Genomic DNA, 22,060 nt, shown 5'->3' with positions numbered 1-22,060 from the left:
TGTGAAAACTACACAGCTGCAAATGTGGGCTACATTTCATGCAAAAGGAAGGATGACTTAGAGGGCAGAACTAAGAGCCCAGAGGGTAAAACCAAAAGCCGTGGGTAATTATCTCCAGGCTCCGAGTCCTAATCAAGAAATTTCCAACATTTGCCCAGCTGGATTTCAGAATTGCTGTGGACCAATGATTCATCTGTGCCTGCATTTCTTCCCATTTTAAACAAAGAATGTATACAGTGGTTATCCTGTCTATTCCAGCTTTGCATTCTGGATATGTATAAGGAAGATAACTTGTCCCTTTAGTTCACAGGTTTTCAGATCAAGAGGAACTGTACTTGAGAAGCTGTACTTAAGAAACTACGTGGCTGGGTGTGGTGGCTCACACCTGTAATCCTAACACTCTGGGAGGCCAAGGCAGGAGGATCGCTCGAGGTCAGGAGTTCGAGGCCAGCCTGAGCAAGAGCGAGACCCCGTCTCTACTAAAAATAGAAAGAAATTATCTGGCCAACTAAAAATATATATAGAAAAAATTAGCCGGGCATGGTGGCACATGCCTGTAGTCCCAGCTACTCAGGAGGCTGAGGCAGGAAGATCGCTTGAGCCCAGGAGTTTGAGGTTGCTGTGAACTAGGCTGACGCCACGGCACTCACTCTAGCCTGGGCAACAAAGCGAGACTCTGTCTCAAAAAAAAAAAAAAAAAACAACTACATGCTTGGGAGTTATTATAAGATGTGGATTAGAGTGGTCACACACTGGATGATATAGAATTTTAAATCTATGAAATATGAACAAGAGGAGGAAAAAAAATATGAACAAGAGATTAATGGACAGAAAGGAAGGGTGTATATTTTCTGAATTGTGGGAATGATGTATTGGTCATTGATTAATTTGAAATAGATTTGTCTGAGAGTGACAGAAAAACCAGGGTAACAATGGCTTAAACAAGGTGGAAGGTTTTTTTTTCTTTAATGTAAAAATCTGGAGGTAAGGCCGGGCACGGTGGCTCGTGCCTATAATCCTAGCACTCTGGGAGGCCGAGGCAGGCGGATCATTTGAGCTCAGGACTTCGAAACCAGCCTGAACAAGAGTGAGACCCCATCTCTACTAAAAATAGAAAGAAATGATCTGGACAACTAAAAATATATACAAAAATTTAGCCAGGCATGGTTGCACATGCCTGTAGTCCCAGCTACTCGGGAGGCTGAGGCAGGAGGATGGCTTGAGCCCAGGAGTTTGAGGTTGCTGTGAGCTAGGCTGACACCATGGCACTCTAGCCCAGGCAACAGAGTGAGACTCTGTCTCAAAAAAAAAAAAAAAAAATCTGGAGGTAGATGGTCCAGGACTGGTATCGTAGCTTTGTTTATGAAGCCCTCAGGGAACCAGGGAAACAGTTGGTTAGCTGTTACCAACTTTCTTCTCCACCACGCCTAGGGTGTGGACCTCATACTCCTGTTCTAAAATTGACCTCCAACCCCACATTCCAAGCAGACGGATAGAGAAAAGGGGAAGGGATAAAGGGCATGTATGAGGAATCTTCAAAAAGTTCATGGAAAAAGCATATTATGAAAAAACTATTCATGAATTTCAAAATTTTTTTGCACTAAAATAAACTCATACTAACTTGTTATGACATGTTTGAACAGGATCCAGTTTGAGGCACTAAGAAGGATAAGACATTATTAATTTGAAAAGGGCAACATGAATTCTGCTAAAATTGAGGCAAGTACAAATATTAAATTTGTGGTGAAACGTGGGTGTCAGAATGTTGAAATCATTGATGATTTACAAAAAATTTATGGGGACAATGCCCCAAAGAAATCAGTAATTTACCAATGGATAACTTATTTTAAGAAGGGACAAGATGATGTTGAAGTTGAAGCCTGAAGCAGCAGACCATATCAATTTGTGAGGAGAAACTTCATCTTGTCCATGCCCTAATTGAAGAGGACCAACGATTAACAGCAGAAACAATAGCCAAAACCATAGACATCTCAACTGGTTCAGCTTACAGAATTCAGAATGAAAAATGAAAGTTGGGCAAACTTTCCATTGATGGGTTCCAAAACTGTTGTGTCCAAATCAGCTGCAGACAGGAGCAGCACTTTCAATGGAAATTTTAAGCAAGTAGAATCAAGATCCTGAAGCATTTCTTCTAAGGATAGTCGCAGGAGATTAAACATAGCTTTACCAGTATGATATGAAGACAAAGTACAGTGAAAGCAGTGGCTACCCAGAGCTGGAAGTGGTTCAGTCAGAGCAAAAGTGGACCAGGCAAGAGCAAAGGTCAGGGTTTTCTGGGATGCTCAAGGCATTTTGCTTGTTGGCTTTCTGGAGGGCCAAAGAATGATAACGTTTTCTTATTATGAAAGTGTTTTCAGAAAGTTAGCCAAAGATTTAGCAGAAAAACACCTGGGAAAGCTTCACCAGAGAGTCCTTCCTCACCATGACAACGATCCTGCTCATGCCTCTCATCAAATAAGGGCAATTTTGTCATAGTTTTGATGGGAAATCACTAGACATCCACCTTACAGTCCTGATTCTGCTCTTTCTTACTTCTTTTTGTTTCCTAATCTTTAAAAATCTTTAAGGGCCACCCCATTTTTGTTCAGTTAATGTAAAAAAGACCGCATTGCTACAGTTAAAGTCTCAGGACCTTCAGTTCTTTAGGTATGGACTAAAGGGCTGGCATGATCACTCACAAAAGTATCTTGAACTTGATGGAGCTTATGTTGAGGAATAGTTTATATTTTTATCTTTATCTTTTAATTCCATTTTTCATGAACTTTTTGAAGTCCCCTTGTACTTGCTGTCTCTTAAGGAAGGTTGCTGGAATCTGCTACGTCACACTTTACTTACATCCTATTGGTCAAAACTCTGTCACATTGCCACACCTAGCTACAAGGGAATCTGGGAAATATAATCTCTATAAAAGGTTGTCATGTGTATAGCTAAAAAATCTGTTACTATGAAAGAAGGAGGACAAGACACTGAGGAACAGCTAACATTCATCTATAATTAATATGGTTATTTATAGAGAATGGAATATGCTCTAGATAGCTTAAACAGAAAGAGCTTTATTAGACAGTATTCAGTAGCTTACTGTCATAGAACCCCCAATGCTAATTGTCATTCAAATCTAACATTTGAATGACAATTCTCTTGCCACCTCCTAATACTATGAAATTAGTAATAGACACTGAAATCTCTGCTAGAGCCCCCCAAAAGAATGAAGTACTTTCAGACTATGCTTGCAAAAAGGTCCAATGTACCCATGAACATGGCCACTGCCTCATATATGTCAGTTCTTCCTTTCCAGTCTCATGTAGATGCATCTATTTGAACTATAGCTTAAGGAAGTCTGGGAAATTGTAGTTTTTAGCTTTCCTGCCGATGCAGTATATATAGGAAGGCATACAATAAGAGGATTGCAAAGTGTGTTGAGTGAGCCAATACACTGTGTATACTACAGTCGCTCATTTTGTATACTAGTTATTCATACAACCTTCTTTCCATACTCAGATTTTAAAACAACAATAGCAACAAAATGTTCCCATCTAATATAATTCAACTATCATTATAGGAAAAACAAATTTCATCCACTCAGTGAAAGGAAATGCCCAACGGCCAATCAGGAACTGCATTAATATCTGGAAAATGTTCATGTCTTATCTATTCAGTCACAGTATCATCATAATATTCTATAATAAAGAAAAAAATATATGTAGCTAATTGCAGTCCCTATTTCTGAAATTGGCAAAATATTGCCTGGTCACAAGGCAATTGTTGACATTTATCATTTCCTTTCTCTACTCCCTATTCTGTGTTCCATAGTTATCTTTTGTCTCATAATATTTTTCATTCTAAATTCTGCTTTATTAGATATTAGAATTGCTATCATCTGGGTTTTTTTTTTTTTTTGAGACAGAGTCTCACTCCGTTGCCCAGGCTAGAATATCGTGGTGTTAGCCTAGCTCACAGCAACCTCAAACTCTTGGGCTTAAGCAATCCTTCTGCTTCAGCCTCCAAAGTAGCTGAGACTACAGGCATGCGCCACCATGCCCAGCTAATTTTTTCTATTTTTAGTTGTTTGGCTAATTTCTTTATATTTTCAGTAGAGATGGGATCTCACTGTTGCTCAGGCTCGTCTTGAACTCCTGACCTCAAGCCATCCTCCCGCCTCAGCATCCCAGAATGCTAGGATTACAGGCGTGAGCCACCACACACGGCCTAGGTTCTTTTTTATATATGTCTGGTATAGATTTTTCTTTTTCTTTTTCTTTTTTTTTTTTTTTTTTTGAGACAGAGTCTCACTCTGTTGCCCAGGCTAGAGTGAGTGCCGTGGCGTCAGTCTAGCTCACAGCAACCTCAACTCCTGGGCTTAAGCGATCCTACTGCCTCAGCCTCCCGAGTAGCTGGGACTACAGGCATGCACCACCATACCCGGCTAATTGGTATAGGTTTTTCTATCCTTTTATTTTCGACTTTTATTTCTTTTGGTATTAAAATATATGTTTTGATAAATCATATTACTGGAATTTTTAAATATCTGTTCTGAGAGTCTCTGCCTTTTAGTTTTGAGTTTAACCCAATTGCATTTATTGTATTTAAAATTAAATTTAAATTCAATCTTTTAACAGAGGGAATGGCCTGGAAAAAATGGCAATAATATTTTGTCTCTTAAAAACATCCTCCACTCCTTTTTGAGAACTAAAGCCTGCATGCCTTCCTCAGGCCAGTGGTTAGGAGGGGCAGGATAAGTCTTTTGTTTATTTGTGCAACAGGAGATGGCCCAACCTGGACCTGGTAAAGGGAGATACTGGGGGGAGGTCACAAGATTGTTTTCAGCAGAGATGGGATGATCAGAATCATCAACTGTAGTTGAACAGTAATTTCCTGAAGCTGAGGACCCATCCTTTAAAAGCTCTGTATTTCTGCGAATGTTCAGGAAAATTTGGATTTTGAGACAAGAAGATCTATCAATTTTTCTCCATTACTAGCAAAGTAATAAAACTTCTCTTTCCTCCTCCCCAAACCACTTGTCCTCATTCTTCTGATTCAGCCTCATGGACACTTTGTCATATCATTTTATATTTTATATTGGTTTATTCCTTTTATGTTGTTGTTCTTCCCTATAGTCCATTGGCAATTCCTCTTGCTGTGGCCTCCCAAAGTGCTGGGATTGTAGGTGTGAGCCACTCTGCCCAGCCAAACTTTTTCTTTTAAAGATGAAGGTAAACTTTACCAAAGTATTTGACCGCTGCTATTTCCCCTACCTCTTGCAGCATCTCCTGGACTTGTTTCTCATATTGAGTACTTTCTTCAAGGTTGTTTTCAAGGTTTATCTTTGTGTAGCAAAGCTTCTAAGGCTTTATGTGCTGGAGAAGATTTTTATTATGCTCTAACATTTGTATGACAATTAAAATGTATATAAAATTCTAGATTCAATGTGTTCTTTGTTTGATACATTAAAACATATTACTCTATTTTTATCTTGCATCAAGTGTTGCTCTTGAGCAGTGGGGTATCTATTTGCTATTTTCTTTTTCTCTTTGTCTTTGACATTCTTACATTTGATATTCTCACATTTTAACATAATGTGCCTAGGTGTAGATTTTTTTCTTAACTCTCCTGCTGTTTGGCAGGCTGTGGGCCCTTTTGGGCCCTTTTGTTTTTTTTTTTTTTGAGACAGAGTCTCACTCTGTTGCCCAGGCTAAAGTGCCGCGGCGTCAGCCCAGATCACAGCAACCTCAAACTTCTGGGCTCAAGCAACCCTCCTACCTCAGCCTCCCGAGTAGCTGGGACCACAGGCATGGCCCACTATGCCCGGCTAATTTTTTCTGTATATATTTTTAGTTGTCCATATAATTTCTTTCTATTTTTAGTGGAGACAGGGTCTCGCTCTTGCTCAGGCTGGTCTCGAACTCCTGAGCTCAAGCCATTCTCTTGCCTCGGCCTCCCGGAGTGCTAGGATTACAGGCCTGAGCCACCATGCCCAACCTTGTGGGCCCTTTTAGTCTAAGGCTTTTCATTCTTTTCTAAGTCTGAGAAGGTTACTTTCATTATTTAAAATATTATTTCCTCCTCTTCATTTTTTTCCTTCTTCTTCTGGGACCCCTAATTTTTCAGATGTTGGCATTTCTACTGCTATCCTCCATGACTCTTGGCTTTTATTTTTATGTTCTCAATTTCTTTGTCCTTTTTTGCTGTCATCTGGGAAAGGTCCTCAATATGATTTTGAAATTCATTAACTTTTTTTTGAGACAGGGTTACCTAAGTGGAGTGTAGTGGCACCATCATAGCTCATAGCTCACTGCAACCTCAACTCCTGGGTTCAAGCAATCCTCCTGCCTCAGCCTCCCAAGCAGCTAAGATGACAGGCATATGCCACCACGCCCAGCTAATTTTTTTTTTAATTTTTTGTAGAGACAGGATCTCACTATCTTGCCCAGGCTTGTCTTGAACTCCTGGCTTCAACTGATCATCCTACCTTAGCCTCTCAAAGTGCTGGGATTACAGGCGTGAGCCACCGTGCCTTGCCTCTTGTGTTCTTTCTTTCAACTATTATATTTAATTCTAATATTTCTTCTTGGGATTTTTATGATTTCTTATTATTGCCTCAAATTGTTAATATAATCTTTCTCTAAGTATATTTATGATTATTTCAATTTTTGATCTTTCTATTCCAGTTCTTAGATTATATATTTTATACATATTAATAACAATACACTAAGTACATATGTAATTTAGCTTATCCTTTTTCTCAGTGGCCGTATTTTGGCCTGTGAACTCTTGTTCCCTGGAGGTATTGACTACTCTGATTTCTCAAACCGTGATAAAGAACCAGATTGTTTTTGTTCCCAATCTGTTGTGGGCCTATTTATTGCACCAATATCAAATTGCTATAAATCCTTTAAAATGCCTGCTTGAATTTGTTGTACTTACCATAGACTAGGGACATCAGTCCTTGAACAACACTTTGATTAGTACTGTCCTAATGTGTGTTGGGAAAAGGTGTTGGTCAGGATGGGATACTGTATTAGTCTTTCCAACTTTTCCTTCCTTCACTCCAACAGGATTATACATCCCCACCCATTGCTGTGTGACCTTCAATGCCTCTCTGTAGGGAGGGTGCCCTTCCCTGTCTCCCTGTCTGGCTTGGTCCTGTGACCTCCTTGGGCCAGTGGAATGTAAGTGGTGACAGCATGCTGGTTCTGAGCAGGAGCTTTAGGAGGTGTCACATATTGTCACCAACTCTCTTGTTCTTCCTCTCTGCTGCAGTAACAGTATGACCCAAATAGCGGCTGCCCTTACAGCTCAGCCCAGGTCATGGAATGAGCCACAGAAGTTGACCGCAGTCACCAGCATGTAATGTGAGCAAGAAATATATGTTGGTTTTTGTAAACCAAGGGTTGGTGAATTACAGTCCCTTGGTGGCCAAATCCAGTCTGCTGTCTGTTTTTGTAAAACCCACAAGCTAAGAATTTTTTTTTTTTTGCATCTTTAAAGGGCCGAAAAGTAATAAAAAAAAAAAAAAAAGAATATCATTTTGAGATGTGAAAACTATATGAAATTCAAATTTTAGTACTCATAAATAAAGTTGTATTAGAACACAGCCATGCTCTTCACTCACATGTTGTCTGTGGCTGCACTCATGCCACGACAGCAGAGCTGAGCAGTTGCAGTGGAGACCATATGCCCACCCCACAGCGCCCGAGATATTTAATATCTGTCCTTTTACAGAAAAAGCTGGCCTCTCTTGTGAGCTACAGAGAGTTTGAGGTTGGTTGGTAGCTCAGCACAGATGACTGACATAGTGAAGATGAGTATAATGAGAGGAGGGAGTAGCCCCAGAGAAGGGCGTGCCAGGCACCACAGAACCCCTCTGGATCACTCCCATTTGCTGTCACTGTGGACAGGCGGCCCTTCTGAGCTTTTCCCTTTCAACTCTTCTGAAGAAGAGCACTGGGATGAGGCGGTCTCTTAGCTTGTAATTCCTTGGCCTTGAGAATTTGGAGGAGAGGCTGACAGAGTCGATATCCGCCTGCCCACCCCCGTCTGCATTCCCAGGACTTGGCCCTACCCTGACTTTAGTCTGTCCATGCTGGCAGACTGGGCTTTACTCATTTTTTTTTTTTTTTAAAGATTGATTGGATGGCCGGGCGCGGTGGCTCACGCCTGTAATCCTAGCACTCTGGGAGGCCGAGGTGGGCGGATCGTTTGAGCTCAGGAGTTCGAGACCAGCCTGAGCAAGAGCGAGACCCCATCTCTACTAAAAATAGAAAGAAATTATATGGACAGCTAAAAATATATATAGAAAAAATTAGCCGGGCATGGTGGCGCCTGCCTGTAGTCCCAGCTACTCGGGAGGCTGAGACAGGAGGATCGCTTGAGCTCAGGAGTTTGAGGTTGCTGTGAGCTAGGCTGACGCCACGGCACTCACTCTAGCCTGAGCAACAGAGTGAGACTCTGTCTCAAAAAAAAAAAAAAAAAAAAAAAAAAAAAAAAAAAAAAGATAAAGATTGATTGGAGCCTTTTCTTGGCTCTGTTTCTTTCCTCTTTTTTTTTTTTTTTTTTTTTTTTTGTTTGTTTGTTTTTGAAACAGAGCCTTGCTCTGCCGCCTGGGCTAGAGTGCCAGGGTGTCGCCCTAGCTCACAGCATCCTCTAACTTCTGGGCTCAAGCAATCCTCCTGCCTCAGCCTCCCAAGTAGCTGGGACTACAGGCGCCTGCCACGACACCTAGTGAATTTTTCTATTTTTAGTAGAGACGGGGTCTTGCTCTTGCTCAGGCTGGTCTCGAACTCCTGACCTCAAGGGATCCACCCGCCTTGGCCTCCCAGAGTGCTAGGATTACAGGCGTGAGCCACCATGCCTGGCCTCTTTCCTCTTTTTTAAATATCATCTTTCATTGATACATACTAGATGTACATATTTGGGGGGTACATGTGATAATTTGACACATTCATATAATGTGTAAAGATCAAATCAGGGTAATTGGGATATCTATCACCTTAAATATTTATCTTTTTGTTATGCTAGGAACATTCAAATTATTCTCTGCTAGCTATTTTGAAATGTAAAATAAATTAATGTTAACTATAGTCACCCTTCTGATCTATCAAACACTAGGTCTTTTTCTTTTTTTTTTTGGCTGGTCAAGTGAAGCAATGTGAGTGGAGAAGGAACAAAGGAATCTGTAACGAGTTGTGATCAATTATTTGTAAACACCACTGCAGTTGGACCAACCCAAACACAAGGTCTTATTGCTTCTATCTAACCGTGTGTTTGTATCTGTTATTATTTTATAAACTGTGGTAAGATATACATAACATAAAAGTTGCCATTTTAATGATTTGTAAGTGTACAATTCAGTGGCATTAAGTATATCCACAGTGTTGTGCAACCATCACCACTATCCATTTCCAGAAATATTTCATCATCTCAAACAGAAACTACCCATTCCTTCTCCCCTGTCCCTTAGTAACCTCTAATCTACTTTCTGTCCCTATGAATTGGCCTATTTTAGGTATCTCATTGGGGCCCTTTCCTCTGGTTCCTTCTGACCAGCTTCTTCATACATATTCAGTTCTATTGCCACCACTTCAGAGAAACCTTCCCTGACCACCTCACCAAAGCAGCACCCCTTAGCCAGTAAGTCTCTATCCCAATACTCTAATCTTATCACCATCTGAAAATTATATGACATATCTTTGTTATTGAAACGTAAGTTTCATATCTCGTCTATCTTGATTACTGTTATATCCTTATTATACATAACAAGTCTTAGTAAATGTTTGTTGAATGAATGAATAACAGTAGGAAATAAAGTGTATGTGTTTTTTTCTCCAGTGGGCTCAAAGTGAGTAGGCGGCAAACTGGGATCCCTCTATATAGGGATGCGAAGGTGTCCTTTCTGCTTGCTGGGGACCAGCAGGAAGAGTTGCACTCAGCCCAGCGCAGCAGCTTCCTCCATGCTGCCTGCATCTGGACAGTGCAAGCCTCCCCCAGAGCTGCACGCAGCGAGTGGGCATCAGTGTCTTTGTTCCGGCTGCCTCCTGGTAAGGAGATCTGTTTTCAAACCCAGCATCCATTGACCTCTCCCCCAGCTGCACTCCATTCTGCAGATACCAATGGCCTACACCTTCTGCCCAAGAACTCAGGGTCTTAGAGGTACCTGAGATCTCCTCCAAGCTCCAACAGATTGTCCATTAGCTAGTGGTTCGGCTGTCCCAGCAGGGAATTGGAGGAGGTGAAGGGAAACCATGCTCAGGCTGCCATTTTCCTTCTTACTTGCATTCTGAATATTTTCTTGATCAAAAGAGAAACAGTTGGCATTAAAGCCAGGAATTCTGTGTAACACACAGCCTACCTAATCTATGCCAGGGATGGTAACGAGCTCCCATTGCTGATGTTTTGCTTATAGTTGCAGTAACTGTGAATTACGGATGTTTGTTACCCCTCAAATGGGGTGTGGGGCTCAGCAAAATACTGGCACAGGTGTGGAACTGTTAAAAATATGAACATTATCTGTTATGTGTGTGTCTTTGTGCAAGGTAGGATGAAAATCCCCATCCTAGAGCCCTAAACCCAGCTGCTTGCAGTGGCTCATACGATCTTCAGGGTCCTCACTGTCCCCTCCAGGCTACTCCCCCAGCCCCGTGGAGCTGCCTCACTTACACTCCCCAAAGTCAATGTGCCCCCTCTCGCCTCCGCATATACTTGCTTCCTTCTGTTGGGATTATACTGCTCTTCATCATCATTTGCCTGGAAAACTCCTATTTTTCCTTTAAGATTCAGTTCAGACAGCTCCTTTCCTGTGAAGCTTATAATATCCCAAGAGGTAACTGCTTCCTCCTCTCTGCCTCTGTAGGGCCCTAAACAAACATCTCCATTCCTGTTCTTATGAAAAGTTTTCATAATTCTTCCTCTGTCCATTTCTTCCAACTACTAAGGACAGGCATTTTATCTTATTTTACTATAATTACCTTCATGTATCAAGTACACTTCTGATGTCAGCAGTGTCCAGTCAGAGACAGAAACCACATCACAAATTTGAAAATGGAAACTTTAGTCTAAAGAATTATTAACTAGTAAAAGGTGATTTATTTATCAGTGTTCTCCAGAGAAACAGAACAATAGGGTATGTACACACACACACACATATTTACAGAGAGAGAGAGCGCTAGAGAAAGAGAGATAAAGAGATTCCTTATAAGGAATTGACTCACATGATAATGGAGGCTGACAAGTCCAAATCTGTAGTGCAGAATGGCAGGCTGGAGACCCAGGAGAGCTGGTAGTAGTTCCAATCCAAAGACAATCTGCTGGAAAAGTCCCTCTTGCTCAGGAAGGCTGCTGGTCTTTTTGTTCTATTCGGGCCCTCAACTGATTGGATGAGGCCCATCCACATTATGCGGGGCAATTGGCTTTACTCAAAGTTCACAGATTTAAATGTTAATCTCATCAACATTTAACACCCTCCAAGTTGACACACAAAATTAACCATGTGATGGTTATCTTCTAAAAGGGTAGAAGAGAGCTCCAAAGAAAACAGGAATAGCAAAGATAGCAAATGGCAAAAAGAAGAAGAAGAAGAAGAAGAAAAAATAAATAAATAAACCCAGGCAGTTATACCTCCAGGGTTGAAGGAGAGTACTCAAGGAAAGAAAACTTGCAAGACTCCTCTTTCCTCTTCCATGGCCCACCGAGACTGAGACTTAGCCCTCTTTGGAGAGGACGTGTCTACAGCTTACTGGATGGCACAGTTCACGGAGTTGCCACGGTGCAGTTCACCCTGCAGGTATAACTGCCTGGGTTTATTTATTTTTTCTTCTTCTTCTTCTTTTTGCCATTTGCTATCTTTGCTATGTCTCTTTTCTTTGGAGCTCTCTTCTACCCTTTTAGTAGATAACCACCTGTGATGGTTAATTTTGTGTGTCAACTGGGAGGGTGTTAAATGTTGATGAGATTAACATTTAAATCTGTGAACTTTTTTGGGTAAAGCCAATTGCCCCGCATAAGGTGGATGGGCCTCATCCAATCAGTTGAGGGCCCGAATAGAACAAAAGACCAGCAGCCTCCCTGATCAAGAGGGACTTTTCCAGTAGATTGTCTTTGGACTGGGCTAGAAGATCAGTGGCCACCCACCAGAGTGCCAGCAAAACTTGCTGGAGGGTGAAACCTCTTCCCTGCAGCTGCCCTGAAAGCAGTACAAGAAGCCCCTGCCTCTGCTACTGCGGGATCCGTCTGGTGCTCTCTATTGATGAGGCCTAGCATTGCTCCAGCTGGCAAAGAAGAAATGTCTACAGGGTCCAGCTGGTTGCACAAACTACGGCAAAGAAGCAAAGATTTGGAGCTAAGTGACAATAAATTGATAACTTGCATACATTTGAGGAATAAATGAATGTCTTAAGCACCAAAACGGTAACTAATTGGTAGGATCTTGGGTTCTCTGAGATATTAAAATGAGAAAAAAATTATTTATTTATTTTTATTTTAGAATTTTATGGGGATACAGAGGTTTTGTTTACGTAAATTGCCTTTGCACTTCCCGAATCAGAGCTACAAGCATGCCCATCCCCCAGACAGGGAGCACCGCACCCATTAGGTGTGAGTTTACCCATCCCCTCTTCCCCCCTCCCACCTGCCCAACACTGATGAATGTTCCATATGTGCACATAAGTTTTGATCAATTAGTACCAATTTAATGATGAGTACATATGGTGTTTGTTTTTCCATTCTTGTGATACTTCACTTAAAAGAATGGGCTCCAGCTCCATTCAGGATAATACAAGAGGTAGTTCACCATTTTTTTATGGCTGAGTAGTACTCCATGGTATACATACACCACATTTTATTAATCCACTCATGTATTGATGGGCACTTGGGTTGTTTCCACATCTTTGCAATTGTGAATTGTGCTGCTATAAACATTCGAGTGCAGATGTCTTTGTTATAGAATGTCTTTTTCCTTTGGGTAAATACCCAGTAGTGGGATTGCTGGCTCAAATAGTAGTTCTCCTCTTAGCTCAACATTTCTAATCATCAGGAAAATGCAGATCAAAACCACAGTGAGATATCACTTAACTTCAGTGAGAATGGCTTTTATCAAGAAGTCCCAAAACAACAAATGTTGGCGTGGATTCGGAGAGAGAGAAACACTCACACACTGCTAGTGGGACTGCAAACTAGTACAACCTCTATGGAAAGTAGTATGGAGATACCTCAAAAAGAAACAATTTTTTAATTTTATAAAGATGTGGGGCCGGGTGCGGTGGCTCACGCCTGTAATCCTAGCACTCTGGGAGGCCGAGGCGGGAGGATCGCTCAAGGTCAAGAGTTGAAGACCAGCCTGAGCAAGAGCGAGACCCCGTCTCTACTAAAAAATAGAAAGAAATTATCTGGACAACTAAAAATATATAGAAAAAATTAGCCGGGCATGGTGGCGCATGCCTGTAGTCCCAGCTACCTGGGAGGCTGAGGCAGAAGGATTGCTTAAACCCAGGAGTTTGAGGTTGCTGTGAGCTAGGTTGACGCCATGGGACTCTAGCTAGGCCAAAAGAGCGAGACCCTGTCTGCAAAAATAAATAAATAAATAAATAAATAAAGATGTGGGACTCTTCATTGGAAGAAAAGGGGAAAATAGGCTGGCAGATAAGCTCCCAGTGACCAGGGATATAAAAAACTAATAGAGAGCAAAGAGGAAACAACAAGCTAGGTCAGATACCTGTGAATTTGTAACAACTCTTTAATAAATGTAATTATCTACCCGCATCCCAGAATTAGAAACCTATACTTTGTGTGTTTGTTATTCCAGTAACCATAGTTCCCATGCCACAATTCAAAACACATCATCTAACGATGAACTGCAGTCATGCGCCACATGATGATGTCATTCAGTAACAGATTGCGTATATGACGGCGGTCCCATAAGATCATAATGGAACTGAAAAATTCCTATTGTCTAGTGACGTCATCGTAGCTGTCACAATGTCGCAGCATGATGCATTACTCACCTGTCTGTAGTGATGCTGATGTAAACAAACCTACCAGTCATATAAAAATATAGCACACATGACTTTGTGCTGTACATAATACTTGATAATGATAATAACTATGATTTATATATTTACTATACTGTACTTTTAATCATTATTTTAGAGTATCTCTCTTCTACTTATAAAATGAAAAGTTAACTGTAAAGCAGCCTCACGCAGGTCTTTCAGGAGGTATTCCAAAAGAAGGCACTGTTATCATAAGAGATGACAGCTCCATGCACATTATTGCCCCTGAAGACCTTCCAGTGGGACAACGTATGGAGGTGGAAGACAGTGAAATTGGTAGTCCTGACCCTGTGTGGGCCTAGACCAATGTGTTTGTTTATGTCTTAGTTTTTAACAAACAAGCTTAAAAATAGGACAAAATTGGCCGGGTGCAGTGGCTCACGCCTGTAATCCTAGCACTCTGGGAGGCCAAGGCAGGTGGATCACTCGAAGTCAGGAGTTCGAGACCAGCCTGAGCAAGAGTGAGACCCCATCTCTACTAAAAATAGAAAGAAATTATATGGACAACTAAAATATATATATATACAAAAAATTAGCCGGGCATGGTGGCGCATGCCTGTAGTCCCAGCTACTCGGGAGGCTGAGGCAGTAGGATCGCTTAAGTCCAGGAGTTTGAGGTTGCTGTGAGCTAGGCTGACGCCACGGCACTCACTCTAGCCAGGGCAACAAAGCGACACTCTGTCTCAAAAAAAAAAAAAAAAAAAAAAGTAGGACAAAATTAAAACTTTAAAAATAGAGAGGAAAAAGCTTATAGAATAAGGATACAAAGAAAGAAAATATTTTTGTAGCCAGGCAATGGTGGCATGTGCCTGCAGTCCCAGCTACTTGGGAGGCTGAGCCAGGAGGATCGCTTGAGTCCAGGAGTTCAAGGCTGCAGTGAGCTATGATCAGGCCACTGAACTTCTGCCTGGGCAACAGAGGCAGACACTGTCTCTAAAAAAAAACATTACAAAAAATAAAAGAAGAGTTAAGAAGTTTAAAAAATGAAAAAGTTCATAAAGTAAAACTGTTAAAGTAAGCTAAGGTTCATTTATTATTAAAGAAAGAAAAAAATGTTAAATAAATTTAGTGTGGCCTAAGTGTACAGTGTTTACAAAGTCTACAGTAGTGTACAGTAATGTCCTAGGCCTTCACATTCACTCACCACTCACTCACTGACTCACCCAGAGCAACTTCCAGTTGCGCAAACTCCATTCATGCTAAGTACCCTGTACGGGTGTACCATTTTTTATCTTTTATACCATGTTTTTACTGTACCCTTTCTATGTTTAAATATGTTTAAATACATGAATACTTACCTCTGTGTCCTAATTGCCTACAGTATTCAGGTTGTGCGGTACAGGTTTGTAGCCTAGGTGCAATAGGATATACCATATAGCATGGGTGTGTAGCAGGTTATACTATGGAGGTTTGTGTAAGTACGCTTTAGGATGTTCGCACAATGATGAAACCGCCTAACGATGCGTTTCTCTCAGAATGTATCCCCATTGTTAAGTGACACATGACTGTATTTTCCAAGTTTTGAATTTATTTTCATGAAAACATTTAGAAGGGGAATCAAAATCAAATCTCATTTAATTTCATTTAATGTTACTTTACCTAAAAGGATATCTTACCTAAAGTTACTGGTTAATGTGATTGATGAGGCTAGCATTTCCATAATTCATTCTGTTTATTTCCCTACTATATTGGCTACAAAGTGTTATACAAAGGCTGTCGTATTTATCTATCTTATTGGTTTTGTTTAATTACACAAGCAACACTTGAACATTGTCCTGTGAAAGATTTAAGCAATGCAGAAATAGAGACATCTCTGGCTTATGATGGTTCAAATGACAATTTTTCAACTTGACACTGGGGCAAAAGCAGTATGTATTCAGTGCACTGCACTCCTCAACTTAATGATGGGGCTATGTCTAGATAGAACAATCGTAATTAAGTTGATTCGACCTATATTTTCAATTTACAATGGGTTTATCTGAACGTAGCCCCATTGTAAATTAAGCGGTATCTATATACATCATTAAAAGTCAAAGTCCTCATTTGTCTTGATTAACAGTGCTGGACCCAAATTAGGCACTTGCTTAGATTTTCTCAGTGATCTTTTCTCTCACTGTTGTCGAAGACTCCCTCAGAAAGATTACCTGGTAGTAAGTGCATTCCTCTAGGCTGCAGGAAGGTTTGTGAAGCTCCTGAAAGCAGAGGCCATATTGTCTTGGCGCCCTCCCTACCAGTTTGTCCAGGAGGGCCTGCTGGGGGGAGCACTCTTGCTCCCACATGTTGCTCACAGGCATGACTCACCTTTGCCCCTAGCTTGTCTGTTGCTGCCAAAGCATGATATTCTGCAAGACTCACTCAGCACCCATGCTTGCTGCAATGGTTTGAATATCTGTTCCCACCAAAACTCATGTTGAAATTTAATCCCCAACGTGGCAGTATTGAGAGGTGGGGCCCTGTAAGAGGTGACTGAGTCATGAGAACTCTGCCCTCATGAATGGATTAATCTATTCATGGATTAATGGATGAATGGGTTATCATGGGAGGGGAACTTGTGGCTTTATAAGAAGAGGAAGAGAGGCTGGGTGCTGTGGCTCATGCCTGAAATCCTAGCACTCTGGGAGGTTTGCTTGAGGCCAGGAATTCAAGACCAGCTTAGGCAACATAGCAAGACCCAGTCTCTACAAAACATAGAAAAATTAGCTGAGTGTAGTGGCATGCTCCTGTAGTGTAGTCTCAGCTACTCAGAAGGCTGAGGCAGGAGGATCCCTTGAGCCCATGAGTTGGAGGTTGCAGTGAGCTATTGTGACACCACTGCAGTCTAGCCTAGGGAACAGAGTAAGACCCTGCCTCAAAAAAAAAAAAAAAAAAAGGCCAGGCACGGTGGCTCACGCCTGTAATCCTAGCACTCTGGGAGGCTGAGGCGGGTGGATCGCTCAAGGTCAGGAGTTTGAGACCAGCCTGAGCAAGAGTGAGACCCCGTCTCTACTAAAAATAGAAAGAAATTATATGGACAACTAAAATATATATATACAAAAAAAAAGTTAGCCGGGCATGGTGGTGCATGCCTGTAGTCCCAGCTACTCGGGAGGCTGAGGCAGTAGGATCGCTTAAGCCCAGGAGTTTGGGGTTGCTGTGAGCTAGACTGATGCCACGGCACTCACTCTAGCCAGGGCAACAAAGTGAGACTCTGTCTCAAAAAAAAAAAAAAAAAAAAAGAAATTATATGGACAACTAAAATATATATAGAAAAAATTAGCCGGGCATGGTGGCGCGTGCCTGTAGTCCCAGCTACTCGGGAGGCTGAGGCAGGAAGATTGCTTGAGCCCAGGAGTTTGAGGTTGCTGTGAGCTAGCCTGACGCCACGGCACTCACTCTAGCCTGGGCAACAAAGTGAGACTCTGTCTCAAAAAAAAAAAAATTAAAAAATAAAAAAAAAAAAGAGGAAGAGAGACCTGAGCTAGCAGGTTAGCACGCTCCGCCCCCGTGCCACGTGATAATCTGCACTGGAGTCTAAGGACTTTTCAGAGAGTCTCCACCAACAAGAAGGCCCTCACCAGATGTGGCCCCTTGACCTTATACTTAGCCTCCAAAACTGTAAGAAATAATTCCTCATCTTTATAAATTACCTAGTAATTATGAGGTACTGGGGTATTCCGTTATAAACAACAGAAAATGGACTAAGACACTTGCAGACTGGCCAGGTTGGTTCCAGAGATGTGGGGGGAGTTGATGCCTTTTGGGGTACACTTTGTCTACTGAGATACAGGAACAAGCAGATAAATTCTTTTCCCTTGCGCCCCACTATGGACAGTAAATGGAGTAGGTTCACACAACCTCTCTGATGACATCCCTTGAAACCAAGCATTCAACTGTGTTAGTTAGAAGCTGTTGCCAACTCAGTACTGCATCTATATTTTTACTGTCTTCCTCCCAGCCGCATCTCTCTTTCCCCTCACACCTGCTTGGCTGGGATTGCACTATCTCAAAATGTGTTAATTAGCACATAACCTTTGGCTCAGGCTCTGCTTTCTAAAGAACCAGGTTAAGATACCAACCTTCTCATTCTGCTTTCTTCCCCAAAGGTTAGCATTGTTAACAGTTTAATATGTATTCTCCACTAATTTACTCACATAAGTGAGATTTATTTTGTTTTGTTGTTTTGTATCCCATGATACCTATATCATTCTCTACTTTTACCTGAGGCTTGTTTTTAACAATACGTGTTGGATGTCTCCACAGTTCCATACTCACAAAATCGATTTTGGTTTTTTCCCCCCAATATTTTATTAGAAAATCTTTGAATCATACAGCAAAGTTGAAAGAGTTTTATAGTGTTCAGTATACAGTGAACACCTGCATACCCACCACCTAGACCCTTCCATTAACATTTTGCTAGACTTGCTTTGTCTCATACCTGTTTACCCCTCTGTCCATTCATCTACTCACTTTCCTTTTTAATGCATTCCTAAGTAAATTGCAGGCATCAGTACACTGCCCCCTCCAAAAAACCAGCATATATATCAGTAATTAAAGTTCAATATTTGCATACATTTTCTTCTCCAAGGTAAAATTTACATGCAATAAAATGTACAAATCTTAAGTTTACTTTTGCTGAATTTCAAAAATCCATACACTTGTGTAACCAAAACCCCTATAAAAACACAGGGTGTTAGCATCACTCCAGCAAGTTCCCTTGTGCCCCTTCCAGGTCAATTTCATCCCCTAACTCCCCATAGGCAACCATTGTTCCAATTTTATTCCATGAAATTCATTTTTACCTGTTGTAGAACTTCATATAAGTGGATTTATAAAAACCTGTGCTCCTTAAGGGTTATTTTACTCAGCAATTTTTTTGAGATTCATTCCTGTTGTTGCATGTAGCAGTAGCTCATTCATTTATGAGTAGCATTCCACTGTATAAATTGCATATACAAGAGTGTATGTATCTATTCCCCCTATTGATGGACACCTGATCTGTTTCCAAGTTTTGGCTATTATGAACAGAGCTGCTATACACATTCTTGTACAAGTCTTGTTATGCAGGTAAGTTTTCATTTCTCTTGAGTAAATACCTAGGATTGGATTTGCAGGTTCATAGAGTAGATGTATGTTTAGTTTTTTTTTGTTTTTTTTTTTTTTTGTATGTTTAGTTTTATATAATAAGAAGCTGCCACATTTTTTCCCAAAGTGTCTGTGCCATTTTATACTTCCAAAAAACAATGTATGTGAGCGCCAGTTATTATACCTTCTTACTAACATTTGGTGTTGTCAGTTTTATTCATTTTAGCCATTCTGGTGGGTGCGTAGTGATATAATCATTTTAAAGGCTGTGTAATATTCCGTGTGTGTGTGTGTGTGTGTGTGTGTATACCATATATACTATAACTTTCTTGACTACTCCCCTGCCAATGGACATTAAAATTATTTCTGATGTTTTCCTATTACAACAATGATATATGGACATATCTGCACATATGTCCAATTTGTAATGTGGCAAGTTAGCTGGGCTAAACTACATTTCCCAGAATTTCCTTTCTTGTGTGTTTCCTTTATAGTGGACCATAAGGAAGGTTTGGGGGAGCCCTGGAGGGTGGAAGGAAAGCAGCAGCCATTTTTGCGACTCACACATATCGTTGGTGATCTGCTGACTCACCTCCTAGGGTGTGAAGCAGCAGCTGAACCTGCAACTTCCCTACCTCCCCCTGGTTCCTCCGCCAGCTTCTCTGACTCCTGGGCTAGGTGAGTGTGTTTTGCTCTGTGACAAAGGGCCCCTGGCTTCTGTGAGACACCATCATCAGCAAGGTTGGAATCAGTGAACACTGGCACAGTTCCAGTCCCTCCCCACGGATTCCAGCTTGTGCTCGTGGGTTCCAGCTGCTTCTTGTCTCCCCACTTACATCTGCCTTCCCTTCCCCATTGCCCGCCTGCGTTTCCTCAGAAGAGATTAGCTAGAAGTAGAATTGCTAGGTCACGGAGTATGGATATTTTAAATGTTGACATACTGTGATGACAAATTGCCCTTCAAAAAGACTCTACCAATTTGCACCCTCACAAATGTTGTATCAAGGTGCTCATTTTCCTGAAACCTCATCAAAATTGCATATTATGAATCATTTTAATTGTTGCCAATTTGGTTAAAAAATAGTAACTATTGTTTTGATTTATATTTTTGTATTCCTGCTCACCAGTGAGGTGGCACATCTTTTCTTTTTCTTTTTCTTCTTAACATATGCAGGGTCTCACTTTGTTACCTGGGCTAGAGTACAGGGGCACAATCATAGCTTATTGCAGCCTCGAACTCCTGGCCTCAAGCAATCATCCCACCTCAGCTTCCCAAAGTGCTGGGACCACAAGGGTGAGCCACCACACCCAGCCTGAACATCTTTTCATATTTTATTGGGTATTATAAATCTTCTTCTGTAAATTCCTGTCCATAGACTTTGTCTTTTTTTTCTATTGAGTTATTTGGGCTTTTTCTTAAAGGAGCTCTTTATGTATGATCAATATTAATCCTTTCTCTGCTATATGTTTGGAAAATATGTGATTCTAATCTTTTTTATGTTTTGATTTTGTTTATAATATCTTTCACTTTACAAAAGATTTTATTGTGATATAGTAAACCTATCCATTCTTTTCTATTATATTTTATTTTATTTTATTTTTGAGACAGAGTCTCATCCTGTTGCCCGGGCTAAGAGTGTCATGGCATCAGCCTAACTCACAGCAACCTCACATTCTTGGGCTCAACCAATCCTCCTGCCTCAGCCTCCAGAGTAGCTGGGACTACAGGTGTGTGCCACCACATCCAGCTAAGTTTTCTTATTTTTTGTGGAGACAGGGTCTCGCTATATTGCCCAGGCTGGTTTTGAACTCCTGGCCTCAAGTGATCTTCCTGCCTCAGCCTCCCAAAGTGCTGGGATTATAGGTGTGAGCCACCACACCCTGCCCTAAGATAATTTTTTTGAAGAAAGCTTTAGCCCTGCCTTCAGTCTGTAGCCCCACTTCAGGCTGAGATGTCGTAGGCTCTGCCACCTTCTGCTCTTGTGTTTTAATGCACATAAGGATCTACCTTCAGTCAACATTGTTATAGCCTAAGATGCGAGAAATGACCACCTAAAGACCGAATTGAGCCAAATTAGGAGTCTTTATTAGCTGGCCAGCAACCACCCCCTGTCCTGGGAAAGTCCAGAGACAGAGAATGGCCCCGAGCTTAAAGTGAGCAGGGGTTATATACCCTCACCACTAACAATACTAACAATACACATATGGCTAAAAAAACATGTTGATTACAATAACTCATAAGCAAGCAAACTTACAGAAGCAGATAGCATCCATTAAATCAAGGAACATTTCCTTATGGAACATCCAAGGAACATTTTCCCAAGGAACTGCCAAGTGTAGTACAATGTAACTATACACCTAATGATTTTTTTTTTTTTTTTTTTTTTTTGAGACAGAGTGTCGCTTTGTTGCCCTGGCTAGAGTGAGTGCCGTGGCATCAGCCTAGCTCACAGCAACCTCAAACTCCTGGGCTCAAGCAATCCTCCTGCCTCAGCCTCCCGAGTAGCTGGGACTACAGGCATGCACCACCATGCCCGGCTAATTTTTTCTATATATATTTTAGTTGGCCAGATAATGTCTTTCTATTTTTAGTAGAGACGGGGTCTCGCTCTTGCTCAGGCTGGTCTCGAACTCCTGACCTTGAGCGATCCTCCCGCCTCGGCCTCCCTCCCGCACACCTAATGATTTTAAACAATCACTTACAAATTAATCACTGTATAAATTTTTTTAACTTTACACAACAGTGAGTCCGTACACAAGATGGCTGCACTAGCCTGCATACAAGATGGCCTCACTGTGGCTCACAGAGCTATACTGATTACTGTGCCTCATCACAAACATCACAGAATTTGTACAGTCCAGATAGTCACCAGGAAACTTATTTTTTTCAATTAATTGGCTACTGACAAGCCCTTGCCAAAAGCTTAGTTGATACGATT

The sequence above is a fragment of the Eulemur rufifrons genome, chromosome 8, assembly GCF_041146395.1.
Source record: "Eulemur rufifrons isolate Redbay chromosome 8, OSU_ERuf_1, whole genome shotgun sequence".
Taxonomy (NCBI): Eukaryota; Metazoa; Chordata; class Mammalia; order Primates; family Lemuridae; genus Eulemur; species Eulemur rufifrons.
This window is presented reverse-complemented; position numbering follows the sequence as displayed.